We start from the raw sequence: 11,610 nt of genomic DNA, 5'->3' as shown, positions 1-11,610 counted from the left end.
CCTTTTTAATAAACTTGTTAAATGTTCACTTGGTGTTGTGTGAAACATCGGCTCCGACTCCTAAGATTCATTACAAAAATTCACAGATCAGGAGGCAGAGCCGTAGTTTAACACACCTCTCTGCAGCTTCTGTACTGTTACCCACCCATTATCCTATTGATACGATGTCTTTCCCACGGCCAAGACTAAGCAAATTAAAAACTGATCTAAAAGGAGTAAATCATAAAAATGTAATAAAAATCAATACGGCTCACTTTGAAACAAAAAAATAAAACAATTAAATGTGGTTTATTAAATATAAGGTCTCTCCCCCCAAGGACTTTGTTCAATTCAATTCAATTCAATTTTATTTATATAGCGCCAAATCATGAAACATGTCATCTCAAGGCACTTTACAAAGTCAAGTTCAATCATATTATACAGATTGGGTCAGATTATACAGATTGGTCAAAAATGTCCTATATAAGGAAACCAGTTGATTGCATCAAAGTCCCGACAAGCAGCATTCACTCCTGGGGAAGCGTAGAGCCACAGGAAGAGTCATCTGCATTGTACATGGCTTTGCTGCAATCCCTCATACTGAGCAAGCATGAAGCGACAGTGGGAAGAAAAACCACCCATTAACGGGAAGGAAAAACCTCCGGCAGAACCGGGCTCAGTATGAACGGTCATCTGCCTCGACCGACTGGGGTTACAGAAGACAGAACAGAGACACAACAAGAGAAACAAAAAAGCACAGAAGCACACATTGATCTAATAATCTATTCTACATTAGATGGTAGTAGCGGGTGAGCCGTCTTCTCTGGATGATGTCACAGTTAACAGAACGCCAGACCAGGTGTACCTACTATGAAGAAAAAGAGAGAGAGCAAAAAGTTAAAAGCTGAAATGACGACAGTCATTTCAATGGAATACAATGCAAAACTGGAGAACAGTAGACTGAAGAACAGTAGAAATCAGTAGAGTGAGAAAATTAGACCCTGATGTCCTCCAGCAGCCTAGGCCTATCACAGCACAACTATAGAGATAGCTCAGGGTATGAGCCACTCTAACTATAAGCTTTGTCAAAAAGGAAAGTTTTAACATTAGTCTTAAAAGTAGACAGGGTGTCTGCCTCACGGACCAAAACTGGGAGTTGGTTCCACAGGAGAGGAGCCTGAGAGCTAAAGGATCTGCCTCCCATTCTACTTTTAGAGACTCTAGGAACCACCAGCAGACCTGCAGTCTGAGAGCGAAGTGCTCTGTTAGGAACATACGGGGTAATCAGAGCTCTGATATATGATGGAGCTTGATTATTAAGGGCTTTATACGTTAGAAGGAGAATTTTAAATTCTATTCTTGATTTAACAGGAAGCCAATGAAGGGAAGCTAAAATTGGAGACATATGATCCCTCTTGTTGATTTTCATCAGAACTCTTGCCGCAGCATTTTGAATCAGCTGAAGACTTCGAACTGCATTTTGTGGACTTCCTGATAGTAAAGAATTACAATAGTCCAGCCTTGAAGTAACAAATGCATGGACTAGTTTTTCAGCATCACTCCTGGACAGAATGTTTCTAATTTTGGCGATATTCCGGAGGTGATAAAAGGAAACTCTGGAAACCTGTTTAATATGGGATTTAAATGACATGTCTTGGTCGAAAACAACACCAAGATTTTTAACTTTATTACCAGAGGCCAAGTTAACGCCATCCAGATTAAGGGATTGATTAAGAACTTTATTTTTTGAAGACTCTGGCCCAAAGATTACAACTTCTGTCTTGTCAGAATGTAAATGCAGGAAATTTAAAGTCATCCAGCTTTTGATGTCATCAAGACATGACTGCAGTCGAAGTAACTGATTGGATTCATCAGGATTTATGGATAAATATAGCTGAGTGTCATCAGCATAACAGTGGAAATTAATCCCATGCTGTCTAATAATTTTGCCAATCGGAAGCATATATATAGTAAATAGAATTGGTCCAAGGACTGAACCCTGTGGTACTCCACAAGTGACCCTAGAGTTTGAGGAAGATTTATTATTAACATGAACAAACTGGAATCTGTCCGACAGATAAGATTTAAACCAGCCTAATGCTTTTCCCTTAATCCCTACAGTATGCTCAAGTCTTTGTAGGAGAATATTGTGATCAACTGTATCAAATGCAACACTGAGATCTAACAGGACAAGTATAGACACAAGTCCATTATCTGAGGCCATGAGAATATCATTGGTGACCTTCACCAGAGCTGTTTCAGTGCTATGATGAGCTCTGAAGCCTGACTGAAACTCCTCAAGTAGGTCATTACTTTGTAAATGTTCACATAGTTGATTAGCAACTACTTTCTCAAGAATTTTAGATAAGAAAAGAAGATTAGATATAGGTCTGTAATTTACTAACTCATCTTGATCAAGAGATGGTTTCTTAAGTAAAGGTTTAATAACAGCTACTTTAAAAGCCTGTGGTACATATCCATTTACCAAGGATAGATTAATAATGTCTAAAATAGGACCACTGATCAGAGGGAATAACTCCTTAAACAACTTGGTTGGGATTGGGTCTAACATACAGGTAGAAGGTTTAGATGAAGCTAAAATTTTAGATAGCTCAGAAAGCTAAAATCATTACTGCTAAGAGCTAAGGGAATGGATGGATCAACAGAGCTGTGGCTTTGGGTAAGTTTGGCAACTGTACTGAAGAGAAATCTAGGATTATTCTTATTCTCCTCAATTAATGATGAAAAATATGCTGCTCTAACTCTGCGAAGGGTCTTGTTATACAACAATAGACTGTTCTTCCAGATTAAGTAGGATTCCTCTTGGTGTGTAGAGCGCCATTTTCTCTCCAATTTCCTAACATTGTGCTTCAAGGAACGCAGCTCTGAATTAAACCAAGGAGCCAGCTTCCTGTGAATAATCACCTTCTTTTTCAAGGGAGCTACATTGTCTAATGCAGAACGCAATGACAAAGTCATACCGTTTACAAAGACATCTATTTGTGAATTGGAAGAAACAACATTGCTGCCATCTACAGGGCATTTCTGCAATACGGAGGATATTAAAAAGGGGACAGACTCTTTAAGTTTTGATACAGCATTATCCGATAAAGATCTACTATAATGGAACCCTCTTTTGGGGGTGGAGAACTCAGTTAGATTAAACTCAAATGTTATTAAAAATGATCAGATAGGACAGGGTTGTGAGGAAATACTGTTAATTCTTCACAATCAATGCCATATGTCAGCACAAGGTCTAAAGTATGGAGCCGAGAGTGCGTCGGTTTATGCACATTTTGAGCAAAACCAATTGGGTAACAGTACAGAAGCTGCAGAGAGGTGTGTTAAACTACGGCTCTGCTTCCTGGTCTGGACCCTGGGTTGTCAGCATTTAGGAGGACTAATAAATCCGGCCAGATTTCTAGAAAGAAGAGCTGCACCATCCAAAGTAGGATGGATGCCGTCTCTCCGGATCAGACCAGGTTTCCCCCAGAAAGTTCTCCAGTTATCAATGTAGCCCACGTCGTTTTCAGGACACCACCTAGACAACCAGCGGTTGAATGATGACATGCGGCTAAACATGTCATCACTGGTCAAATCAGGCAGGGGACCAGAGAAAATTACGGAGTCCGACATTGCTTTAGCAAACTCACACACCGAAGCAACACCAACTTTAGTGACCTCCGATCGGCGTGATCAGGTGTCATTACCGCCAGCGTGAATAACAATCTTACTGTATTTACGCTTATCCTTAGCCAGCAGTTTTAGGTAAGATTCTATGTCGCCCGTTCTGGCCCCTGGCAGGCGTTTAACTATGGTCCCTGGTGTCTCTAGTGCCACGTTTCTGACTATTGAGCTCCCAATAACCAGGATCGGCTTCTCAGCGGGTGTGTCGCTGAGTGGGGAAAATTTGTTTGAAACGCAGACGGGTTGGTGGTGAACTGGGGGCTGAAATCTAGAGCTATGCTTCCTACGAACTGTCACCCAGCCGGCCTGCTTACCCGGCTGCTCGGGTGCTTCTGGAGGACCACTAAGTGAACTAACGCTATGTCTATGTGGCTCCGCGCTAGCAGAGGGGCGGCTATCAGCTGGTCTTTCCATAGCACGGAGCTGGGACTCTAATTCTGACACCCTCGCCTCCAAAGCTACAAAAATACTACATTTATTACAAGTACCATTATCACTAAAGGAGGCAGAGGAATAGCTAAACATCTGACACAGAGAGCAGGAGATAAGGGGAGACTTAGTCAGAGACGGAGAAGATGAAGTAATAGTAGGAGAGGAAGCCATTGTGGAGCTAAAGCTAGGCTAGGCTAAAGCTAGGCTAGCGCCCTTCTACCACGCCAAGAGAGCAAACCGTGAAACACGAGGAGTTCCCAAGCGTGATGTGCAGCAACAGAAAATGTTTTAAAAGTGCTTATGTGTTAGAAACAGATGTTACAGCAAAGAGATTAAAGATAAAAGCGAGAGAATCTGGAGCAACAAACCGTTGCTCACGCAGTGAAAACAGGAAGTGATACAATACGCCTTACCGCAAACAGGAAGTGACTTCAGCCAAACAATCAATTAATTGTTAGTTAATTAATTGATTTCTGATCATCAGATTGATTTATTTTGTCTCACAGAAACGTGGCTACAAGAGGACTACGTTAGTATAAATGAGTCAACTCCCTCCAGTTATTTAAACTTCCACATTCCCAGATCTACGGGAAGAGGAGGAGGAGTAGCAACCATCTTTCAGTCAGATTTATTAATTAGTCCCAGGCCAATTAATTACAGTTCTTTTGAACATTATAATAATTGATACTTTATAATAATAATTGATACTTTATTCATCTCACAATGGAGAAATTCAATTCTGCATTTAACCCATCCCCTTGGGGAGCAGTGAGCTGCCACAGAGGGGCGCCCGGTGAGCAAACAGGGGTTAAGGGTCTGGCTAAGGGACCCAGAGTGGCAGTCTGCGGGATTTGAACTCAGGACCTCTGGGACCGAAGCTCTGTGCTCTGCATTTAACCCTCAGTCTCCCTCATCCAAACTGCAAAGCAATAAAACCTCTACTGTTTGTTGTTTTGTATCGTCCACAAGGCCCTACACATAGTTTTTGGAAAAGTTGTCAGACTTCTTATCTGATTTGGTGTTAAACACTGACAACCCGGTCCTATCTGACCATTTTTTAATAACCTTTGAATTTAATCTAACTGAGTTCTCCACCCCCAAAAGAGCATTCCATTATAGTAGATCTTTATCGGATAATGCTGTATCAAAACTTAAAGAGTCTGTCCCCCTTTTAATATCCTCAGTATTACAGAAATGCCCTGTAGATGGCAGCAATGTTGTTTCTTCCCATTCACAAATAGATAACTTTGTTAACGTTGTGACTTCCTCATTGCGTTCTGCATTACCTAATGTAGCTCCCTTGAAAAAGAAGGTGATAATTCACAGGAACCTTGCTCCCTGGTTTAATTCAGAGCTGCGTTCCTTGAAGCACAATGTTAGGAAATTGGAGATAAAATGGCGCTCTACACACCAAGAGGAATCCTACCTAATCTGGAAAGACAGTCTATTGTTGTATAAGAAGACCCTTTGCAGAGTTAGAACAGCATATTTTTCATCATTAATTGAGGAGAATAAAAATAATCTTAGATTTCTCTTCAGTACAGTTGCCAAACTTACTCTTGTCATCTCTGCTGATCCATCCATTCCCTTAGCTCTTAGCAGTAATGACTTTATGGAATTCTTCATAAATAAAATTGATGCCATTAAAAATAAAATAATTGGCATCCTCCCAAACACCTCATCCTCAGTAAGTGAGGCAGTGTTGGAGGAATCTTTAAAACCTGCACAGTGTTTGAACTGTTCAGAAGCAGTAGAACTTTCTGAGCCATCTAAAATTTTAGCTTCATCTAAACCTTCTACCTGTATGTTAGACCCAATCCTATCTAAGTTGCCACTTCCGGCGGCGCCCCTGGCGGCAGCAGCCGAACACAGCTCCTGTACCAACTCGCGGACGTTTTGCATAAAAATGCATAAAAATGCCGCCAAACTCGCTGGAAACCACTCATCTACCCAGCCGATCAGTACTTGACCGCGAGCGCCTGTTGGAGTTACGATCAAGTTGTGTTTTTGGACTTTTAAATACCACGCTCGACTGTTTACATGACTGTGGCGTCCTACGGAGACCAGCCCCGGAGGCCTGTGAAGCGGTGGCCTCGACGAGCAGCTCACGCCGGAGGAGAGCGACGCGGAAGCGGTGTAGCCGGCCGAAGAAGCGCGGGTGCCGAGGAGGCTTAGCAGCGAGGCTAAAGGCTAATCCATTCAGACCGCCACTACCATCCATCTGGCTTTCCAACGTTCGCTTACTGGACAACAAAATGGACCATTTACAACTCGAGCTCTCTGCAAAGAGGGAGCTCAGGGACTGCTGCGCTCTCATTCTGACCGAAACATGGCTCACCTCAACAATCCCAGACAACGCCGTTAGCCTGGACTGACTCGCTACTTTCCGCGCCGACAGACAAACAGAACTCTGCGGTAAGTCCCGAGGAGGCGGACTCTGCGTTTACACCAATAACACCTGGTGTAAAAATGCTAGATTAGTCACAAGTCTCTGCTCTCCGGACATTGAGCTTTTGATTATTAGCTGCAGACCTTTTTATCTGCCTAGAGAGTTCACTGTTGTTATCATCGCAGCGGTTTATGTTCCTCCCAGCGCTAATACTAAAGATGCTATGAGTGTTCTCTATCGGACTATCACTGAGCTGCAATCTGCACACACAGAGGGTGTTTTCATCATTGCTGGGGATTTTAACCAGGCAAATAGGAAAACTGTTCTCCCTCATTTTTACCAACACGTGGATTTTGCAACTCGGGGAGAGAACACTCTAGACTTAGTCTACACAAATATAAAAGGAGCATTCAGAGCAGCCCCCCGCCCCCACCTGGGCTCTTCAGACCACCTTTCTGTGATGCTAATTCCTGCATACAGGCCCCTGCTGATCAGAGCAAAACCAACAGCGAGGCAGGTGAGGGTGTGGACTGAGGGAGCAATGGAGGCGCTCCAGGACTGTTTTGAATGCTCTGACTGGAACATGTTCAAAGCTGCTGCAACTTATGAGGACAAGATCACCATTGATGAGTACGCCATGACTGTGTCAGCCTACATCAACAAATGCATTGAGGACGTCGGCACCACCAAGTCCATCATCACCCGAGCCAACCAACGACCCTGGATTACTGCGGAGGTCCGTCAAGCGCTAAAAGCACGGAACTCAGCCTTCAAGTCTGGTGACAAGGAGGCATTGAGGACAGCAAGAGCCAACCTGAACCGTGCCATCAGGCTAGCAAAGCGGAACCACAGCCAGAAAATCCAGGAGCTTTTCCATGACGCCAGCAACACCAGGAGCATGTGGAAAGGCATCCGGGCGATCACTGAATACAACACGCCCTCCCCCCTGGTGGGTGAAGTTGATGCTGACTTCCTCAATGGACTAAGTAACTTCTTTGGGAGGTTTGAGGCACTAAACAGCACTCCAGCAGTGAAAGCTGTTCCCCATCAGGAAGAGGAGGTCCTCTGCCTTGACACCGCCGACGTGTGGAAGACTCTGAGGAGAGTCAACCCACGGAAGGCCCCAGGCCCCGACAACATACCTGGGCGGGTGCTCAAGGAGTGTGCAGGTCAGATGGCTGGTGTCCTCACAGACATTTTTAACACCTCGCTGGACCAAGCCATAGTGCCAGCATGCTTCAAGACTGCCTCCATCATTCCGGTGCCAAAGAAACCTCAAGTCACCTGTTTCAATGACTACCGGCCTGTTGCACTGACTCCCATCATGATGAAGTGCTTTGAAAGGCTGGTAAAGGAACACATCGTCTCCAGTCTCCCCCCAACACTCGACCCGTTCCAGTTTGCCTACCGACGGAACCGCTCCACTGAGGACGCCATCTCCTCTGCTCTTCACCTGAGCCTGGCACACCTGGAGGAGAAGAACACGCACGTGCGGATGCTGTTCCTGGACTTCAGTTCAGCGTTCAACACCATCATCCCACAACATCTGGTGGGAAAACTGGAGCATCTGGGCTTCAACACACCCCTACGAAACTGGCTGCTAGACTTCCTCACCAACAGACCTCAGTCAGTCCGGGTCGGACAGAATACCTCTGATGTCATCACCCTCAGCACGGGCTCCCCTCAGGGCTGCGTCCTGAGCCCCCTGCTGTGCACCCTGATGACACACGACTGCATCCCCAGGTTCACCACCAATCACATCGTGAAGTTTGCAGACGACACATCGGTGGTGGGCCTGATCAGAGACGACAACGACCAGGACTACAGAGAGGAGGTGGAGCAGCTGGTGGGCTGGTGCAGAGACAACAGCCTGATCCTGAACGGGGAGAAGACGAAGGAGATCATCGTCGACTTCAGGAAAAACCGGCCTCACCATGCTCCACTGCTCAGAGTGGTGAACACAGCAGAAGGGATCATCGGGGCTCCTCTTCCCTCCATTAAAGACATTTCATCGCAGCGCTGTGTGTCTCGAGCCTGTAACATCATCAGGGACCCCTCACACCCCCACCATAGACTATTCTCCCTGCTGCCCTCTGGAAAGTGGTTCCGCAGCATCCGCTGCAGGTCCACTAGATTCTGCAATAGCTTTTTCCCTGCTGCCATCAGACTGTTGAACTGCTGAACTGCTGAAGTATAAAAACGGACTGTGTACCACACTCGACTCGCTGATTTGCACATTTGCACATTTGCACATTTGTATCGTATCCTGCAAAATTGCTGCTGCACCTTACCCCGAAACGTACTGCAAAACTGTTTACAATGCAACTGTCTACTTTTAAATCACTGCTGCACCTTACTGCATATTATGCTTACATTTGTTTTACATTGTTTACATTTCAACTGCCTACTGTTCACTGCTGCACTTTATCCGGAAGTCAATTGAAACTTATCCTGTAAGTGACTGCGATTTATCACTGCACTTTATCCTGTACTGTAATTCACTGCAAGGTATCCTGTAGAGTTACTGCAATCTTTCTGAGCTGTGTGAAAACGAAATTTCGTTCTGTATGCACTCCGTGTATACAAAATGACAATAAAGAAAGTCTAAGTCTAAGTCTAAGAGATATTTCCTTTGATCAGTGGCTCTATTTTGGACATGATTAATCTATCCTTAGTAAATGGATATGTACCACAGGCTTGTAAAGTAGCTGTTATTAAACCTTTACTTAAGAAACCTTCTCTTGATCAAGATGAGTCAGTAAATTACAGAGCTTCAGAGCTCATCATAGCACTGAAACAGCTCTGGTGAAGGTCACTAATGATATTCTCATGGCCTCAGATAATGGACTTGTGTCTGTACTTGTCCTGTTAGATCTCAGTGCTGCATTTGATACAGTTAATCACAATATTCTCCTATATAGACTTGAGCATACTGTAGGGATTAAGGGGAAATCATTAGGCTGGTTTAAATCCTATCTGTTGGACAGATTCCAGTTTGTTCATGGCAATAATAAATCTTCCTCAAACTCTAAGGTCACTTATGGAGTACCACAGGGTTCAGTCCTTGGACCAATTCTCTTTACTATATATATATGCTTCTGATTGGCAAAATTATCAGACAACATGGGATTAATTTCCACTGTTATACTGATGACCCTCAGTTATATTTATCCATAAATCCTGATGAATCCAATCAGTTACTTAAACTACAGGCATGTCTTGATGACAACAAAAGCTGGATGACTTTAAATTTCCTGCATTTAAATTCTGACAAGACAGAAGTTGTAATCTTTGGACCAGAGTCCTCAAAAAATAAACTTCTTAACCAATCACTTAATCTGGATGGCATTAACTTGGCCTCTGGTAATAAAGTAAAAAAAATCTTGGTGTTATTTTTGACCAAGACATGTCATTTAAATCTCATATTAAACAGGTTTCCAGAGTTTCCTTTTTTCACCTCAGGAATATCGCCAAAATTAGAAACATTCTGTCCAGGGGTGATGCTGAAAAACTAGTCCATGCATTTGTTACTTCCTGGCTGGACTATTGTAATTCTTTACCATCATGAAGTCCACAAAATGTAGTTCAAAGTCTTCAGATGATCCAAAATGATGCAGCAAGAGTTCTGATGAAAATCAACAAGAGGGATCATATTTCTCCAATTTTAGCTTCCCTTCATTGGCTTCCTGTTAAATCAAGAATAGAATTTAAAATTCTCCTTCTAACGTATAAAGCCCTTAATAATCAAGCTCCATCATATATCAGAGCTCTGATTACCCCGTATGTTCCTAACAGAGCACTTCACTCTCAGACTGCAGGTCTGCTGGTGGTTCCTAGAGTCTCTAAAAGTAGAATGGGAGGCAGATCCTTTAGCTATCAGGCTCCTCTCCTGTGGAACCAACTCCCAGTTTTGGTCTGTGAGGCAGACACCCTGTCTACTTTTAAGACTAATCTTAAAACTTTCCTTTTTGACAAAGCTTCTAATTAGAGTGGCTCATGTTACCCTGAGCTACCTCTATAGTTATGCTGCTATAGGCTTAGGCTACTGGAGGACATCAGGGCCTATATTTCTCCCTCTACTGAGTTCTACTGTTCTCCAGTCTACTGTTCTTCAGTTTTGCTTGACTGTTGTCATTTCAGCTTTTAACTTTCTGTTCTCTCTCTTTTATCTTTATAGTAGGTACACCTGGTCTGGCGTTCTGTTAACTGTGGCATCATCCAGAGAAGATAGATCACCTGCTATTACCATCTAATATAGAACAGATTACAGGATCAATGTGTGCTTCTGTGCTTTTTTGTCTGTCTTGTTGTGTCTCTGCTCTGTTTTCTGTAACCCCAGTCGGTTGAGGCAGATGATTGTTCATACTGAGCCCGGTTCTGCTGGAGGTTTTCCTTCCCGCTAATGAGGAGTTTTTCTTCCCACTGTCGCTTCATGCTTGCTCAGTATGAGGGATTGTTGCAAAGCCATGGACAATGCAGACGACTCTCCCTGTGGCTCTACGCTTCTTCAGGAGTAATGCTGCTTGTCAAGACTATGATGCAATCAACTGGTTCCCTTACTTTAAAAACTTAAACTTATGTAAGACAATAATCTTATGAGCATGAAAGATTCTTATTTGATCAAGGTTTTTTTCTGACTACCTGAAACACAACTTGTTTTATTCAATAAGGTTATTTGTTTTCATAACTGCTGTAAAATGAAAGTATTATTAAGCAAAATAGGGTTTTTAATAATACCAATTTTATTGTGAAACTGCTGTTTTATACCTACTTTTCAAAATTTTTATTTGTATACGGTTGTTTATAAAGAGTTTTGCATTCATCATAAACACAACCCAGGAAGTGACACAAGCAAGCAATCTGTTTTGCGATACCTCACAATACTTCTTTAAGCTTTAAAATTCCATTAGTCACATCATCATCTCCCACTTTTTGACCTGTTTTTTTAGTCTGTTGTCAAGTCAGAGATTCCCATTTATGCATCTTCACATTCTCCACATTCTCTTGCATCAACTTCACCCACGGTCTTGTATTTTTTTCATTTTCAATAAATTTAATTTTATGATAAACTTTTAGAAGTTGACAAAGTTCATACCTGTTGGAACTCTACATCTGTTCATGAT

This window comes from Fundulus heteroclitus, unplaced genomic scaffold (assembly GCF_011125445.2).
Source record: "Fundulus heteroclitus isolate FHET01 unplaced genomic scaffold, MU-UCD_Fhet_4.1 scaffold_62, whole genome shotgun sequence".
Taxonomy (NCBI): domain Eukaryota; kingdom Metazoa; phylum Chordata; class Actinopteri; order Cyprinodontiformes; family Fundulidae; genus Fundulus; species Fundulus heteroclitus.
The sequence above is the reverse complement of the archived record's forward strand: the minus strand, read 5'-3'. Positions refer to the sequence as shown.